The following is an 18898-nucleotide window of genomic DNA, read 5'->3' as shown; positions in this document are numbered from 1 at the left end:
TTTCTCCTCATTCATCAAGCTTTTAACAAATACTTTTCATAAGTAATTAGTTAAGCTTAAATTTTTTAAAACCCAATTCACCCCCCCTCTTGGGTTGCATAGCTGGGCAACACTAGGGTTTGCACTTTCCTTAGCAAATGGTGCTTCATATAGCAATTAGGAGATACCTTGTGCCAGTCCATCTAAAATTCTTGATCTCTTTCCTTCATGAGCCCTCCTGGGTCCATAGAATCTCACAAATTAGGTAAGTTGAAGCCACCCAAATAAGAATGTAGTATGCACCTTGGATTCTTCCATTTGTGCTGCCTAACACCTTCCTCTTTTGCCTAGGCGTGTGGTGTTTAATTAGGACTAGTGTTAGCTACTTTTGATCCTTTCCAAGTTAGCTTCTTGTCGCCCAAATATGGTTGCCTAATTTATTCTTTGCGCCAAGAGAAGCTGGGCTAAATCTGGGTGCGTCAGCTGCTGCCTATTATGTTTAACATTATTACCATCTTGAATTGCTTGCCACCTCTTCATCTGAAATCTGATTTTAAATCCATAAATTGTGTTCCATAGCTGATTCCCTCAGGAGTCTTTTAGGATTGGCCTTGCTTAATTTGGAGCGCTATAGCCTCTCATTCAGGGGTCCTAATGCCAAGATGGTCAAAATCTAGGGTGGCCGACTGGAGGAGAGAGATTAACTGCCTATTTTGGATCCTTCACTCTTGGTTTCTACTTTAGGTTGATGGTGCCAATAAGAAGGAGATGTGGGGTCCATTGGTTGTTTGATTGGGCTCTTCTGCTTTGAGATGGAGTTTGATTCTGATGAAAGGCCCTGATGCCTCCGGATAGCCTCCTTGTTGAATAGGGCTTAATCGCTTTCAATTGATTTAACTCTTGAAATATGATTAAGCCTAATTAAATGTGACCTAACTCAATTATCTACAAATGGCATGACCCTAGTCATAATTATAATCAATTAATCAATTATTAAACTAATTATTATGCCACTTTATTAGATTGATCATACCCCCCAACTTGAACTTTACTCGTCCTCGAGTAAAAGAAGATTGATCCCAAATGTTGGCTTTCTTTGACATGAGAGTGAATTTAAACAATTTCAGAAGTAAGTGATATCCACCTAGAAGTTAAGCATAACATGTCATTGGGATATTAATGCTATCCGATAGAATGGTTTAGTAAAGAATAAAAAATCTTTCAAATCCTTTCCTTGACCCACTCCTACTTTTATCTTTGGATCATCTAACTCTAAGATAAACCGGTGGTTTTTGTATCAACACATTCATTCCTTCACTTCTTTTTTTCTTTTTTTTTATGCAATACTTTAACTTTGTTGGTTTTCTATTCGACCTATATAATGAGTTTTAGGTCAATGACTCTCAAATCAGTTGGTTTTAGGGTATTTGATGTAGAACACCCCTCAGACTTACTAACTCGAGTCTACTAGATAATGGGCTAGAGCAGTAGTATAGTAGAGCTTCTTTACATTGTCCATCTTTTGATGTGAACATCATTTCTTGCTTAGGCAACGAGGCTTGGTTGTTTCAGTGGGAGACCAATATTTTAGAATTTTTTTTCTTATCTCTCTTTCTTTTTTCATTTTTTTTTCATGAAGGAACTATATGTATCAACATATCCCACTCATACCCATAAGAGGTTGATTCTCCTTAGATATTAGTAGTGAAGGTTAGAAATGCTAAGAAATTAATTTTTTATTCTAGACTCAACCCTCTATTGAACTTTATTAATATGAAGTCTCTCGATACTTCCATAACTCATCTAAAGTGTGCATCAAATACTACTAAAATATCTAATTCTTCTCAAGTCTAAAGCACCGTCAGGTATATGAGCATCAATACTTTATGAATTTAAAGTAAAGTTCAAGTTTATCCCTCACCCCCCAACTTATTCTATATTATCCTCAATGGAGTAAGGAAAATAAAGAGTGGTAGGTAAAAAGTAAAGGAAAGAATTCATCGGGGCTCAATTTGGGCTTTCCTGATACAGATGTTGTTCTTTCCCTTCAATGTGGCTGATGTCCTTCAATGGGATAGGGTTCCTAAAACAATACTCAAAATGAACTTGATAAATCTAAATAACTAGAATGAAAATTTAAAAGCAGAAGTTGGGTTGATATCTCAGTTGGACTTATTTCAAAACTACTCCTAAGATATTGGGTTGCCTCCCAACAAGTGCTAAGTTTAAAGTCTTCAGCCAAATTCATGAGTCTCATGGCAGATCATAAACTAAATCTATAAAGTCATTTGTATTAATTTGTTCCCCATGATTGATTCCATCCATATAAGATATTAATTGCTGGTCATTTACTTTGAAGGTGTTTTTCTGTTTAGAATTTTTGATCTCTACTACTCCATGGGGAAACACTTGGGTCTCAATAAAAAGTCCATTCTAACATGATCGAAGTTTCTCAGGGAATAATCATAACTTTGAGTCAAATAGCTATACTTTTTGATTAGGCTCAAATATTTTTTTTGGAATATATTTATCATGGTACGCTTTGATCCGAGCTTTGTAGATTCTTGAACTTTCATATGCCTCGCTGCGTAGCTCTTCCAACTCATTTAATTGGAGTTTCCTATTAGAACCTACATTTTTCATATCAAAGTTAAACTATCTTATGGCCCAAAATGCATGGTGTTCTAACTCAACCGACAAATGACAGGCTTTTTCAAAAATAAGCCCATAAGGAGACATTCCTATCGGGGTCTTATAGGCAGTACGGTAGGCCCATAGTGCATCATCTAAGCATGCTGACCAATCTTTTCTATCAGATCTAACCATTTTTTCAAAAATATATTTTATCTCCTTATTTGAGACTTCTACTTGGCCACTTGTTTGGGAGTGATATGGGGTGGCAAATTTGTGTGTTAGTTATTCCTATTTCTTCACTAAGCTTTCAAAATACCTGTTCGTGAAATGCATGCCCCCATCACTTATTATAGCTCTTGAGAATCTGAATCAACTAAAGATGTTATGTTGAACGAACTTGATCATGACCTTATGATCATTGGTTCGGGTTGCCACAGTCTCTACCCATTTTGACACATAATCAACCGCAACTAAAATATACTTGTGTCTGAAAGAGGAAGGAAAGGGTCCCGTGAAGTCAATTCCCCATACATCAAAAATTTTAACAACTAAAATAGGAAAGAGGGGCATCATAATTTTTCTAAAAATATTTTCTATTTGTTGACATCTTAAGCATTTACGACCAAATTTGTATGCAACTTTGAATAGTGTTGGCCAGTAGAATCTACTTTACAACACTTTTACTATTGTTTTTCTCCTACTAAAATACCTCTCACAAGTAAGAGAGTGACAAAAGGTGAGAATACTTTAAAATTTACTTTCGAAGATACAACGATGAATCACCTGATCAGAATAAATCTTGAACAAATTGGGTTCATCCCAGAAATAATATTTGGCTTGCAAGAAAAATCATTTTTTCTTCTATAGGGACCAATGAGATGGGACCTACCCTGCGGCCAAATAATTCACAATATGGGCAAACCAGAGAGGTTTGTTAGAACCAACTATGAAGAGTTGTTCATCAGGGAAGCCATCCTTAATTTCATTTGAATTGTGTTAAACTAGGATCCTAGAGACATGATCTGCTACCACATTCTTTGAACCTTTCTTATCTCGGATCTCTAGATCAGATTCTTGTAAGAGTAGGATCGATCTGATTAATTTAGACTTAGTATCCTTTTTGGATAGCAGATGCCTTAAGGCTGCATGATCTGAATAAACTAGGATCTTTGAACCTAAAAGATATGATCTAAACTTATCCAAGGCAAGCACAACTGCAAGTAACTCTTTCTCAGTAGTGGTGCAATTGAATTGTGCATAAGAGAGAGTCTTGCTTGCATAGTAAGTCACATAGGGTTCTTTATTTATCCTTTGTCCCAAGACTGCCCCTATAGCATAGTCAGATGCATCACACATTATCTCAAGGGGTAGGATCCAATCTGGAGGGCTAAGTATAGGTACGGTTGAAAGTGCAGTCTAAGAGTATGGTATGCATCAAGACAGTCTTCATTAAATTCAAATGAGCTGTCTTTAGCAAGCAAGTTACACAAGGGTCTCGAGATCTTACTAAAATTCTTAATGAATTATCTATAAAATCTAGTGTGACCTAAGAAAGATCGTACTCGTCGGACTGAGGTTGGAGGTGGGAGTTTTGAAATTACTTCAACTTTAGCCTTATCTATCTCAATCTCCTTCTTGGATACAATGTGTTCGAGCACGATTCCTTCTCGAGCCATGAAATAACTTTTCTCCCAATTTAACATCAAGTTCGTCCTTGTACACATTTGAGTACTTTCCTAAGATTTTGGAGATAAATATAAAAAATGAGATCAAAAACTAAAAAATCATCCATAAAAATCTTCAGAAACCTACTGATCATATCTGAAAAGATGGCTAACAGACATCGCTGAAATGTGGCTGGTACATTGCAAAGTTCGAATGGCATGCACCTAAAGGCAAACATTCCGTAAGGACAAGTGAAGGTGATTTTTTCTTGGTCCTTGAGAAAAATAGATACTTGGTCATATCCTGAATATACATCCAGAAAATAGAAGAAGCCCTAACCCATCAGCCGTTCTAGGATTTGATCAATGAAAGGTAATGAAAAATGGCCTTTCTTAGTGATGACGTTGAGTTTCCTATAATCCACACACACTCACCAACCAATTGTTGTACGAGTGGAAAGTAACTCACCTTTATCATTTTCTACAACAGTAATTCTGACTTTTTAGGTACTACCTGGGTTGGATTGACCTATTTACTATCTAAAATTGGATAGAAAATTTCTGCATCTAGCCATTTCACTATTTCTTTCTTTACCACCTCCCATATATTTGGATTCAATTTTTGTTGCATATCCCTATATGGTTTGGCTTCTACCTCACAGTAAATATGGTGCATGCAAATAGAGGGATCAATACCTTTCAGATTGGCAATCATCCAACCAATCGCCTCTTTGTACTCTTTCAACACACCTATGAGCTGAGCTTCCTGGTCAGCGGTTAAGTCAGAGGCAATGATTATTGAGAGGATATCATTGGGTCCAAGGAATACATTCTTCAATATGGTCAAAAGGGGCTTTAATTCAAGGATAGGTGGCGCTTCTAATGATAGGGCTATTAGTGTACTGGAGGGGGTGGGCAATCATTCATATTTGATGGTTCATGGAGGAGTGGTTCTTGAGTTGCGTGGTTCAAATAAAGCATTGACTTTCTTCATGTATCCATCATCATTGCAATTTTTGACATCAGAATGGGCTAAAAAATTTTGCAACGGGTCTTGGAAAAGTATGGTGGGAGTGACTTCTTCAACTAGTTTCTCAAGCATATTCACCTCACTAAAGTCATTAATCGAGGGTCCCATGGTGGCATTGAACACGTTTAACCTTAGCTTTTTATTCTCGAATGACACATCCATGACCCCTATTCTACAGTTAATGTAAGCATTAGCTGTAGCAAAAAATGGTTGACCTAGGATAATGGGAATTTAATTTGGGTTACTTTTTGATTCCATATCCAAAATGAGAAAGTCTATAGGGAAATAGAACTCGTCCACCTTAACTAGCACATCCTCTATCATCCCACATGAAATTTTGATGAATTTGTCAGCAAAGTGTGAGGTCATTGATGTGGGTTTTAGTTCTCGAAACCCAAAAAGTTGATATACCAAACTTAGAAGGAGATTAACACTCGCTCTCAAGTTTAGTAGGGCTTGCTTAATGGCTAGACCCCCTATAATACAAGAAATGATAGGGGCGCTAGGGTCCTTGAGTTTGGGTGGGGTTGCATGCTGGAAGACTGAGCTGGCATGCTCCATTAGATGGACTTGTTTCGGGATATATGCCCTATATTTGCACTTTTGGGTGTACAAATCTTTCAAAAACTTAGCATAGGTTGGGACCTTTTTGATGGCATCTAACAGAGAGAGGTTTATATGGACTTGTTTAAATAGCTCAAGCATTTCATTCATCTTAATTCCCTTTTTATCTATGGGTAGAGGGTTTTCTAGAGCACTTGGGAATGGGGCCTCAAGGGTGAGTGCTGGAGGAGTTGGTTCACGCCTCTCCTCAGGATCTTCTCCATTTTTAATTGATTCAATTTTTGTCTGTGGTTGGGTTGGTCCTTGTGATGGCCGTTCTAAGGTCTTCCCATTTCTCAAGGTCATAATGGCTTTTGCATGTTCAAGGAAGGTTTCTAGGGTATTAGAGCTCTCAGCCATGTACTGTCCTCTTGGATTTCCAACAGGTTGACTAGGCAATTTACCCTCCTCCCTCCTACTGAGAGCATTGGTTAGTTGACCTATTTGGGTCTCTAGCTTTGTGATTGTCTAAGTGTGGGAGTGGAGGATTTGTCGGATGTTTTCCTTAAAAGAAGGGCTATAATTTGGGAAAGGTTGTGTGGTATGCTGATGCTGGTTATTAGATGGATTCCTATACTGTGGTTCTTGTTAATTATATTTCTGGAAGATCGGATTGATCATATTTTGTGATTTTCAGAAGAAATTTGGATGATTCCTCCAGTCGGAATTGTAGGTATTCGAGTAAGGGTGGTTTACTAATCTAGGAACATTTTGGGTTGGGACTTGGTGGGCTTGCTCCTGAACAAGATTAAAAAATTGGTATGCGGCTGGACAATCACCAACAGAATAGGCAGGATTTGAACAAATCAAGCAAGCATCTTGTACTTGTGTGGATGGGGATGAGGTGGTGTAACTGACTTATAGTAGTTGATCAAATTTTTGAGAGATTATTTCATCCTCCCTACCATAGATGTCTATCGATTGGTCCACTTCATACAACCCACCTCTTTTGGGTCTTGATGTGGGAGCTTCCCTAGACATATAATGCAATGAATTTTCACTTAGGGCTGCCATACCTCATGCTCACTTTTAAACATGAACATCCACCACAAGATGAGTCAACCATTTGTCTGTGCTTTTCTGACAAACTTTCATAAAAGCGTTGGACAAGTTTTCATTTGGGAATGGCCTGGTGAGGATATTTTTAGATGAGGTCTTTGAGCCTCTCCCATGTCTTGTGGAACATCTCTTCTCCATCTGAGAAAAAATTGGTTATGGATTTTCTAATCTGATTGATTTTTTCTATAGAAAAATATTTTTTGAGAAATTCTTGTTGAAGTTGGTCCCAGATCATAATGGTGATCGAGTTTATGGAGTTTAGCTAGTATTTGGCTTGATCCTTAAGAGAGAATGGGAATAGCTTTAACCTAAGGGCATCATTCAAGAAATTTTGAATTTTGACAGTTGAACAAATCTCAAGAAATTCATCCACATGCTTGTATGGATCCTCTTTACTAAGTCCATAAAAAGATGAAAGCATTTGGATCACACTGGACTTAATCTCATAGTACAATGCCTCTACAAAGGGCACTTGGATGCAGGGGGAATAGGTATAAGATGAAGGAGTAAGTACTCCCTCAATTCTCATGTTGGTTCATTATCCCTGAGGTCCATGTTCTTAGCTCGAATGGTCTTAAGGGTCTTCTCAATCTTTGGATCTAAGGATCGTAATTCTGGTTGTAATGATCTACGACCAAGCATACACCCACAATTCTAGAGCAAACCCTAAATTTTTTAATTTTTTAAACAACGGAGGAGAGGAGAAGAAGAAGAAAAATTCTAAAGATGCAAATCTTAGAAGATCCTAACTCTAAGAAAGAGAGAGAAGAAAGTTGTTATTTATTTATTTTTGTGATAGCAAATAAGTTGCTCAAAACAATCTTAACAAGGGCTTACTTAGATCTAGACAGCTCCTAACTTTCAAGTTAGCCTTCAAGCACTACTCCAAGTTCAAAACTAGCTAATCAAGTCAGTCAAATAAGTATAAGATCGGTGGCAGGCTCTTCATACTTTCGCAATGAATCTTTTTAGATAACCATCTTTCTTCGGGATATAATTTCTGAACTATTTTTCTAGACACCGATCAATCAACCAGTTTCAACTTGGTCCAACCCTTGAGCTCTCTTATCCTATTGAGCTTGAGTATCCCCATGGTCAGCATCTAATTGATTTTAGTTAAGATTTGGGTTATGAAGATGTAAAAAAATGATTTATAGGCTAAAAAAGAATGATCAAATCTCCACCTTATCTTGTATTAGGGTTAGTACCCTTAAAGTCAATTATAGATATGCAATGCACCAAGAAAGATGTCTGAGCATAAATAAAAGATTTTTTTTTTTTATTTTTGATTTCTCTATGTTACATAAGAGTTATGGAATGTTTTTATTTTTATTTTTTTTCTTTTCTTGATTGTGTTTTTAAGTAATTATAAAAAAAAGGAAGTTTAAATTAAATTCAAATGTTAAGGTCAACTTGAAATAAAAGGCAATGATTCAAATCAAGTTAGAATAAAAGGCGAGTAAAATAAGGCAAGACAAAAATAGAGGATAAGAATCTAGTAGTAAAAGAAGGGAAGGAAGTTAAGCAGATAAGGTAATTATGCAATAAAATAAAGTAGTAAAATAGAAGTATTTTTTTTAAATTTTTTTCTTATTTCTTCTTTTGAAACAATGGTGCCAAGATTCTCCAACAACAGTGCCAAAATCTGGTGTGTGTCATAGTGCACCAAAGATTAATTAATTTCTAGTTTGCTCCTATTCCATAGAATAGTAGTAAGACCAGGTCAAACCCACAAGAATCTTGGACTTGGTTGTGTTCAAAAGGAGAAAAGCAAGAAAAGAGAGAAAGAAGAAGATTTCTAAAATCAAAACTTTGTTAATTGATATTGAAAGTAAACAAGAAATAGATCAAGTAAAAGAAGATACTTTGGGGTTTGAATCTAACTTTAGTTAGATTTGTATTTTGAAAGATGCAACACTTTGTGATTAGATCATGACACAACCTATTCCTGTTGAGCACGAACCATACCCTTAGATCATGATTTATCACACTAGAATATAGTTTGTTCAGGATATGGTTTCATAGAAAGAAAGAAGCGATTCATAATCTTCAAGATAATCTATCTTTAGAGAGTACAAAATGTATCCGTAGATCACGACTTGTCTCTACTTAGTATAGACTATTCAAAGGAGAAAAATTTAAAGAAAAATATCCAAATATTCAAAATAAAAAGATTTTATATTTTATTACATCGAATCTAAATACAAAAAGATATATTAAGAAAAATAAATTTGATTACAAATAGTATCTGCTTTTCAAAGCAGTGGATCTCTAGCCGCACATGGAGAGGAGGCTGCAAGCTAAATTCTGACGCATCCTGAGAACTTCTCAAGATGATCTTTGTACCCATGGATCTCTGACTTTCAGATCTGAATCTTTCTCTAGAGATGGAAGGGATGAAGAGAATAAAGAGGATGAATAAGGTGTCTGAAGTGAAGGTTGTGGCGACAGGGTCTCTAAGTGGAAGAAATATGGGGGTGGCAGCCTAGAAGTGTGTGAAGGGAGAAAGGGGGTGGCTAGGTTTCTATATGGCAGAGAAAAAGAGAAGCATGGCCTATGGAAAAATGAAGAAGAGAGAGGGCGGCAGCATGTGGGAGGATTTATGGAGGTTTAGGGCTAGATGAGAAAAGGGGAGGATCGATGTTAGGTCTATTTATAGACCCTCTTAAGTGCCTAGGGTTTGCACTTTTCTTCCTTAGCAAATGATCTTCATATTACAATTGGGAGACATCTTGTGCCAGTCCATCTAAAATTCTTGATCTCTTTCCTTCATTAGCCCTCCTAGGTCCATAGAATCCCACAAATTAGGTAAGCTGGAGTCACCCAAATAAGAATGTAGTATGCACCTTGGATTCTTCTATTTGTGCCGCCTAACATCTTCCTCTTTTGCCTAGGTGTATGATATTTAATTAGGACTATTGTTGGCTGCTTTTGATCCTTTTCAAGTTAGCTTCTTGTCACCCAAATATGGTTGCCTAATTTATTCTCTGCGCTAAGAGAAGCTAGGCTGAATCTGGGTGTGTCAGCTGCTGCGTATTATGTTTAACATTGTTACTGTCTTGAATTGCTTGCCACCTCTTCATCTAAAATCTGATTTTAAATCTGTAAATTATGTTCTATAGCTGATTCTCTCAAAAGTCTTTTGGGACTGGTCTTGCTTAATTTGGAGTGTTACAGCCTCTCATTTAAGAGTCCTCATGCCAAAATGGTCAAAATCTAGGGTGGCCGGCTGGAGGAGAGAGATTAACTACCTATTTTGGATCCTTTGCCCTTGGTTTCTTCTTTAGGCTGATGGTGCCAATAAGGAGGAGATGTGGGGTACATTGATTGTTTGATTGGGCTCTTCTGCTTTGAAATTGAGATTGATTCTAATGAAAGGCCCTGATACCTCTGGATAGCCTCCTTGTTAAATAGGGCTTAATCGCTTCTAATTGATTTAATTCTTGAAATATGATTAAGCCCAATTAAATGTGATGTAACTCAATTTTCTGCAAATGGCATGATCCAAATCATAATTATAATCAATTATTAAACTAATTAATATGTCATTTTATTAGATTGATCAATAATTTTTTTCTTTTTTCTTTTTATTCTACACATAGCCTTTTTCGTGTACAAACCCGCATGCAAATGCTCATGTGCCCAAACTCCCTGTCGCAACCTTTTTCCACGTGGTCCACCATGGACCATGTTGCTTGTAGACCACATCTTTTTCCTATGAGCCGCGTGAAGCACTTTTCATGCATCCACTTCCGCAAGCCCACGTCTTTTCTTCCTAAAACAAACCTTTTCTTTTTGTGCAAATGCCACACACATCCCTCTTTTGTTCTTTATTTTAGGTCTTCCTTTCTCAGCGCCATTCCATGCCCGTGTCCATTTTGTGCATAGCACTATGCTATGTCTAGCTTCTTGTCACGCATGTGCATGTTCTTTCTTTTGTATCCGTATAAAGCAGGCTCGTGCGTCGTCTTGGATTTATTAACTACAATTATAGAGAGCTTTTATAGATTGGAGCATGATTATTCCACAATTTCTGAAACAATCATAAAAAATATCAAATTCTAAATATTAGAGAATAATTATTAAGGATTTTAATGCTTTTTATGTTACATTAATATATTGATCACCTAGCAAAGAATGTGATCTCTTTCCTCGCTATCTGCAAGATGTCCTACAGGAGGTGGGCATTAGAATCCCTATGTTGCATCTCAATCCATCCAATTATTATAGCTGAGTCACCCTCTATAAAAATGGAGTGAGCCTCCAGGAGGCATCGAGAGTAGGTGCAGCCCACCCAAGTGGCCCATAGCTCCCCCTCGAGGATGATGATGTTGAAGATCGTTGAGCCATCCATTGCAACAAATCTCAAGTTCGAGCTCTTGATCACAAAACCAATGCCCCCTCTACCTCCTCTATTTCTCATACTATCATTGAAGTTGAATTAGGGGTGAGGGCCTCTACTTCAAGATTATTGTCTGGGTTTTTCCAAAAGTATAGAAAGAATCCTAGGTATCCCAAGCTATCAAAGATTCTCCAACAACCTGTGAATAGATGATCTCAGCAGCCCGAACTATAACCATCTCCAAAATGAATCTCAATGACTAGCTATACCTCTTAGATTAAGATCCAGGCATTCCTCTCCAGCCAAAAATGAAAAACAACATACATCCCTCTAATAGCAACAGTTTTGGAAACCGGTTTGCCAATCCCAACCCTCAGAAGGAGGAACATAATAGTAGGTGTCTCAGACTGAAGAACCTACTACTTGTCCTCGAATAATCTCCAAACTTGTACAACTCTTCTATACTAGAATAGAGCATGATCCATAGATTTTTTGACATCATAGAAAATACAAACTAGAGATATCACCATCTGACACCAGCTCTACACTCCTTTACAAGAAACACAAAACCAAACTACCTTCTAGATAAAGAGAGCAACTCTCAAATGGGTGGCAAATCTCTAAGTCCAAGCATGGTCATGTCTTTAAATAGCCTCACCTGTGAGAGCTAAAAGAGGTTCTTGGTCCTCATCCTAAGGCACTTGCAAGTGGACCTCATACCCTCAAGTCTGGAGTATCATAGCTAGGAATTGCAAGTGCCCCAATCCTCTCGACCAACTGTGGTCTAGAAAGCTGTGCAACTAGTCTGATATCCCATCTCCTCTCCTTGGGCATTAGAAGGTCACAAACATGCTTGCCCTCAGCCATATCCCACATCCACCATGGTCGGCCACTAACACTGTGCGAGGTTTGTAACCCAAGCATCCCTCAAAACATCCACATTTTCTGATCCCGATCACCCACCTCATATTGTCCAACACCACAGGAGTACATGCAGATCTTCCTTTAGATAAAGGAACTATTAGGACTAATCCGGATATCACCCTTTATAACCCACTGACCATACTTAGCCCTCATAACCATACTCCATAATCTTTCAAACTCCAACAAGAACTTCACCGCATGTCTGGCTATCATTACATCTCTCTTGACTAGGAGAGATAGGATGCCTAGTCCCTATCTTGTAGTGGCTAGCATATTGTACCCCAAGCGATAATTGCAATGACCTCCCCACATGGCCCATAGAAAACTTTGAGACAATAGCTCCATTCTTATTAGAGTATGCGACATGATGGTGTTGGACCATTAAGGTGCACTAACATGGAGCTAAAGACAAATCTCACCAGAACCAAGTTGCCCAACATGGACAGAGACCTCGATAGCCAGCCCTCCAATCGCCCCCAAATGTCCTAATCCACACCAATGGCCTCAACCCTCTAAAGCCTCTTCTCAATGAGTGGAACACCCAAATAATGCTAAGCCCCACCTACTTTTTGATCCCAAGTTGAACTCTATAGCTTTGTCTTCAAGATGAAATAGATGGATAATTTGATGATGTTCACATAACACTCTACGATCCCTCTGAGAACTAACTATTCCTTTTAGAGGCTAGGGCAAGTAATAGGTAATCATCTATAAAAACAAATGCAAGATCTATCAAACTCTCGGAGTAGGATAGTAGGCATCTAGCGATTATCACAAGCATACCATCCATAGAGCTTAGATAAGGTGTCAGCATAAATGATAAAGAGGTGGGGATAGGGGACAACCTTAGCAGAGGTTGATTGAGGAGTGGAAGAAAGCTGTAGGCATGTCATTGATCAAGATGGAGAAGGAAGAAGTCCACACATAGCTCATGATCCATGTAATCTAGACCTCATGGAAAGTAAAGCTCGAAAGAGAGAAAGAGACAAAGTCCCAATTGACCTGATCATATGCCCTCTCCATGTCAAGCTTGATGGCAATGAGACTCCGATGACAAGACAAATAGTAGAGGTCATGCATAAATTTTTGGATTATCAAAATACTATCAATGATATAATTTTTTGAATTATCAAAATATTATCAGTGATGCTTTAGCCTCCCACAAATGCTCCCTATTTAGGCGATGAGCTTGGGGAGCACTAGCTTCAATCTATTCACCATGATCTTTGTAATGGGCTTGTATAGTATGGTGTAGAGGCTAATCAGCCTATAGTGGTTGGGCTTTGAGGCATTTTCTCTACAGGATCAACATAACATAAGTCCTCTTTCAAGACTCTGACATTAATGGCCCATCAAATAACTGTTGGATGGCTGCTACAACCTCATGATGGATGATGGCTCCTAAAGAAGAAAGAGGGCTAGGCATTTGACCTTGGAGCTTTGTCCTTCATCATAGATCAAAAGGTTTCTTAGACCATCTCTATCGACACCTGCTTAGTAAGCAAAGCATTCTCTAAGTCCAAGATCTTAGAATCCAAAGGAGAAAAAGTAAAAGTCCCTATTCCCAACCCCGAGCAATGCAATCCATCTGGATCTGAAGAACTCGAAGGTCTTTGGTCTAATCACATCATCATTGTCCACCTGTTGACTAGTACCTTCCCTCAATGAATGGATTAGGTTCCACTACCTCTTGATGATCATGGATTGATGGAAGAATCTAGTATTCTTGTCTGCCTCTTTGCTCCATTAAACTCTCACCTTTTACCACTGGAACACCTCATGCTACCTCAATAAAGAATGCTTTGTGGACAACTTTGTATGAAGCCTAGCCAGCTAGTTAGAGGACAGTCTATTACCTTGGACCTCCCTCACCTATAGATTAGTAATAAAGGCCTCAATCTCCTCCAACCACTTGAAGATCTTGCCCACTAGCTCCCAATTCCACTGTCGAGTCATTCTCTTGGTGAGCTCCAATTTGTGAGTGATGTGATGCATAGCATCCCCACACACTGGCACCTTCCAACCACCCTACATGATGTCCCAAGGCTAAGGACAGGATAGCCATAACTTCTTGAATTAGAATGGAAGGTGAGAGAAATCCCTCACATCAGCATTAGCAAGGATTGGGCAACATCTGAAGCAGTTCGGGGAGGGTGAGATACCTAGTAATTAGCAAATGATTGGATCTAGTTGGCCATGGCCCTATCGATCCTCTCCTAGACCCTGGTACCACCCAGCTGGTTATTCTATTAAATGAACAAAATAGGGAATAACTCACCTGAAAGAGATTCTGAAGGATGTTTTATGACCAATATTTTTCTCGAAGTATAAGAACATAGAAAGAATAGAAATTTATTTATCTGAAATAAAAAAATATAATAGTTATAGAATATGAAGCTATGTTTATGGAGCTTGTCAAGTTTGTTCTGAGATTGGTCAAGGATGAGCGTGATTGAGTGTATAAATTTAAGATAGAACTGAGGATAAAAATTAGAAAGCAAGTGGTGTCATATGAATCAACTATTTATGCATATGTGATAATACTGATAATTAAAAGAGAAGTTAATAAGAAATATACAAAAAAAAAATCAAAAGAAAAGAAATAGGTTGAATGAATCCTAAGGACAATATAGTAACTCAATCCAGTAACAAAAAATTAAGTCAATCTTCGTCAAAGACAAGATAATATTCTTGGACCATCTTCTTATCTTAATCTCCTTTAGTTCTCAAAGCTTGGATTTTTGCCAAATTATTACTAAAAATTTTTTAAAAAAGAAATCTGATTATAAATACCCTATTTCTTCCATAATTTATTCTTGATTTTCAATGCTGTTTGCTGCCATCGATCATCGGACCAAGGTCCTTGGTCGCCATCATGGCCTACTTTTCTAACCATGGGCATTGCCAGCTATGCGGGGGGGACCTCTCCTGCTTCTAGAATAAGAGGATAAAAGAGTCCCCTGTTCAATTAAAGAACAGAGGAAGAAGAAAGAAAAAAGAAGAGAAAAGCAAAAGAGAAAAAGAAAGAAAGAAAAAAGAAAAAGAGAAGAGAGTTTCTCTCTCCTCTATACTTCCTCTGTCTTCCTACTTGCTCTCTCAAATTTCTCTCTTTACTTCTCTCTAGAGAAATATAACTTTCTCCCTCTACAAGCTTCTCTCTCTAAAAGTCTCTCTCAAGATTATGTCTCTCTTTTGATCTTGGAAAGATCCTCTAATAGCCTTTATAGATTCCGGTGAAAGGATCTTGATTGTTGACTATTGGATAGTTTGTCGATCCCTATTTTGATCAGATCATGCATCATGATATTTTATCATCGATTATATCCTAGTATTCTAATATGACCCTTGATTTATAGTTGATTGATTTGATGTCCTAGATTAAACCAACTAAATATTGGGTGCTACTGCATATATAGCCAGCCCTATGAGGATTTAAAATTTTTATTTTGAAAAAAATAATTATGTATGATTAAATTTTGATAAAAATATAATTTTAGATATTAAGTTTTGAAAAAAAAATTTAAAATTATGTAGATTTGTTGGAGTATATTTGAGATAAGTACTGATCTTTCTTCTCTAGATCCTTTATTTATATAATATTATTTTAAATATCAATTAAATTATTAATAAATTTATTTATATTTTATGAATCTTATAAAAAATATATTTTGAATAAAAATATATATAGAATTTTGATGTAATATTTTTTAAATAATTATTATAATTGTTTATTGATTTGAACTCATATATTCATATTTTGATTTGATTATGAAATATATATTATTTTTTTAAAAAAAATTAACATGAATCAGATTTGCACTCTCAACTGAACTATGTTCTAAATTCTTCTAATTAGGAGTTGTGCATTGGTATTCTAAGCTCATGATTTTATTTTTGACCTAATCATAAAGTATAAATATGGTATTCCAGCTTCATCATAAGGTATAAATGTGATATTTTGATCCAGCCACGAGATATAAGTATGGTATTCTGATCCCATCATAGGATATAATATCCTGTTTAGGATTACTATTTGAGTAGAACTTTTAGAGCTTTTAAAAGTAGAACTTTTGAGAAGTAAAGCTTTTAAAAATAAAATCTTTATAAAAAGTTATTTACTATTTGGTAATCATATTTATAAAGTACTTTAAAATTTTAACATATGTTTAGTAACTAAAACAAAAAAAAAATTGAGTATGATAAAATGATAATAAAAGATATCACATGATATTGTATAGTAAAAAAAAATATATATATTATTATATATTAAAATATTATTATTATATAATATTATTACCATAAATGTAACATAATATTGTAATACAATATAATATTATTACAATAATGATAATATAATTTATAATATAATATATTGGTTACAATCTAATCTAATAATAGATTATAATATAATATATTTTATTTTATTATTATAATATAATAAAATTATAATAGATTATATTATATATCTATAATGTAAATATTATTATACTTTAAAATATTATTTCATTATACAATATTATTATCATATAATGTAATAATATAATATAATATAATACTATAATATGATAATATTATAATTATGATGTAATATATCATGTAATATAATATAATAGATTATAATCTAACTTATATTAAATTATAATATAAAAAATTATATTATTTTATTATAATATAATAATATTATATTATTGCTAAATATATTAAATTATGTTATATGTTCATAGTATGTTAATATATCATAATATTAATTTAATATTTTATTATATTATATTTATAAAATAATAATATATTATGATATGATATAAGATGTAATTATAAGATTTGTTAGTAGGTATTTTGATCATTAAAAAATTTTATTTAAACCAAAATAGCTTTTTGACATTATCCAGAAAGTACTTCTAGAAAAAGCTTCAAAATGAAGATTTTTTTAAGTAGATCTTTTCAACTACGTGATCCAGCCAAAACGGCTTTCTGATGTTTGCCAAACACCACTATATCATTTAAAAGTACTTTTGAGGGGTCAAAAAATATTTTTTGATACTCTAAAAGCTTAGCCAAATAGGATCTAAATATGGCACTTTGGCCTAACCATAGGATATAAGTATGATATTTCAATCCAGTAATAGAATATAAGTATGGTCATAGTTAAAGGCTGATGAGTTGAATAAAATTTATTTTAAATTAAATTTTTTTAAATATAATTAATTTTAAAATTAGATAAATAATTATATATATAAATATTTGAAAGATAATGACATTACTGAATTCATATTTTGAAAAATAAATTTGATTATGGTTGTATATTGATTAATGATAAATTATACTTGATATTTGCAACCTATATTATCATATGAATTATCCAGTCAAGATATTCATGGCTACTAGGCTATCTAGCTCATTTCTTAATATTTTATTATTTTTATAATTTTAAAAGACTAGCTTGAGTCAGAGATTCGATATGAAAGAGTAAATTAGAAGTAGAATTTGATACCTTTATTTAGATTAGGATTTATTGATGATGATGGAAAGCTATGAAATATTATTCTGTGAGAAATCTGATTTAGTTATTTGAATTAAAGTTGAACATTAGTTATTTGAATATTGTTCTACTATTCCTTTAGGATATATAATGAGATGCCTTGCATGCTTGTAAGAAGTATACCGCATGAGTATGTAATAGTTGCCACAACCCTTGACTCTTAATCTTAGATCGGGGCCATGATAGAAGAGGTGATGTCGAGTATGAAGCATTGAAGATCGATAATGGAGAGTGAAGATTGGAAGGTGGAGAATGGAGAACTCAAAACTCTATGGAGGAGTTAGATTTCAATGCGTATGGTATCTATCCCTAGGGGAGGGTGTGGTAGGTGTTCATTTACCTAAGGGGTTCCAAAGAATAAGAGTTCATAGATAAAGGTGGATACTTATCATCTTTAGAGATGTGCGCCATCGATTAGAGAGTAGTGACTTTAGAGATATGCTCTAGCTATTAAAAAATTGTTAGATGTATGCCCTATAAGCCAATATAGTAGACACATTATAATTTTTTAGAATATAAATTTTTATTTAAAATATTGATTTATCAATAAAGAGGATAATTTCATTTTTATTTTTGTATAATGTGTCCTAAATCATCCAAGAAGTTAATAACTTAAAGGCACATATTCTCAAGAGTTGAGAATTGGAGATATATGTGATTAATTTTTAAATTACTTTCAATCGATGGATCATTATGGGGATGGTGATTGATCCAGTTAGATTGATGCATGGATCATTTTTTTCGAAAAAGATGAGTCTCGAGTCTACAGTGTGGGAACACTGAGCGAGAGTGCATATGATTATTGGAGAATATCGATACCGAATGTAACTAAATGAGAGATCATATGGATATCTACTCACTCGTCAGTGATCTTCTCGATGCTATAGTAGTGTGAATGCTTCTTTAACATGCGGTGCCTCGATTGCTCACAGTGGAGTTGTTGTAGTTTGACTGCATATAAATATGGTGTCTTAGCCATTTGGATCTTTATAGTATATGTTGATTATAGTAGATTCATTGTAAAAGTAAGATACACACCTAGATGGGATCTATTGAACTTAGTAGATAAGTAGTCTTATGAGATTTGAGAAGCTGAGTCCTAAAGTCTGTAACCACAGCAAAGT

Source organism: Elaeis guineensis, chromosome 6 (genome assembly GCF_000442705.2).
Source record: "Elaeis guineensis isolate ETL-2024a chromosome 6, EG11, whole genome shotgun sequence".
Lineage (NCBI taxonomy): Eukaryota > Viridiplantae > Streptophyta > Magnoliopsida > Arecales > Arecaceae > Elaeis > Elaeis guineensis.
The sequence above is the reverse complement of the archived record's forward strand: the minus strand, read 5'-3'. Positions refer to the sequence as shown.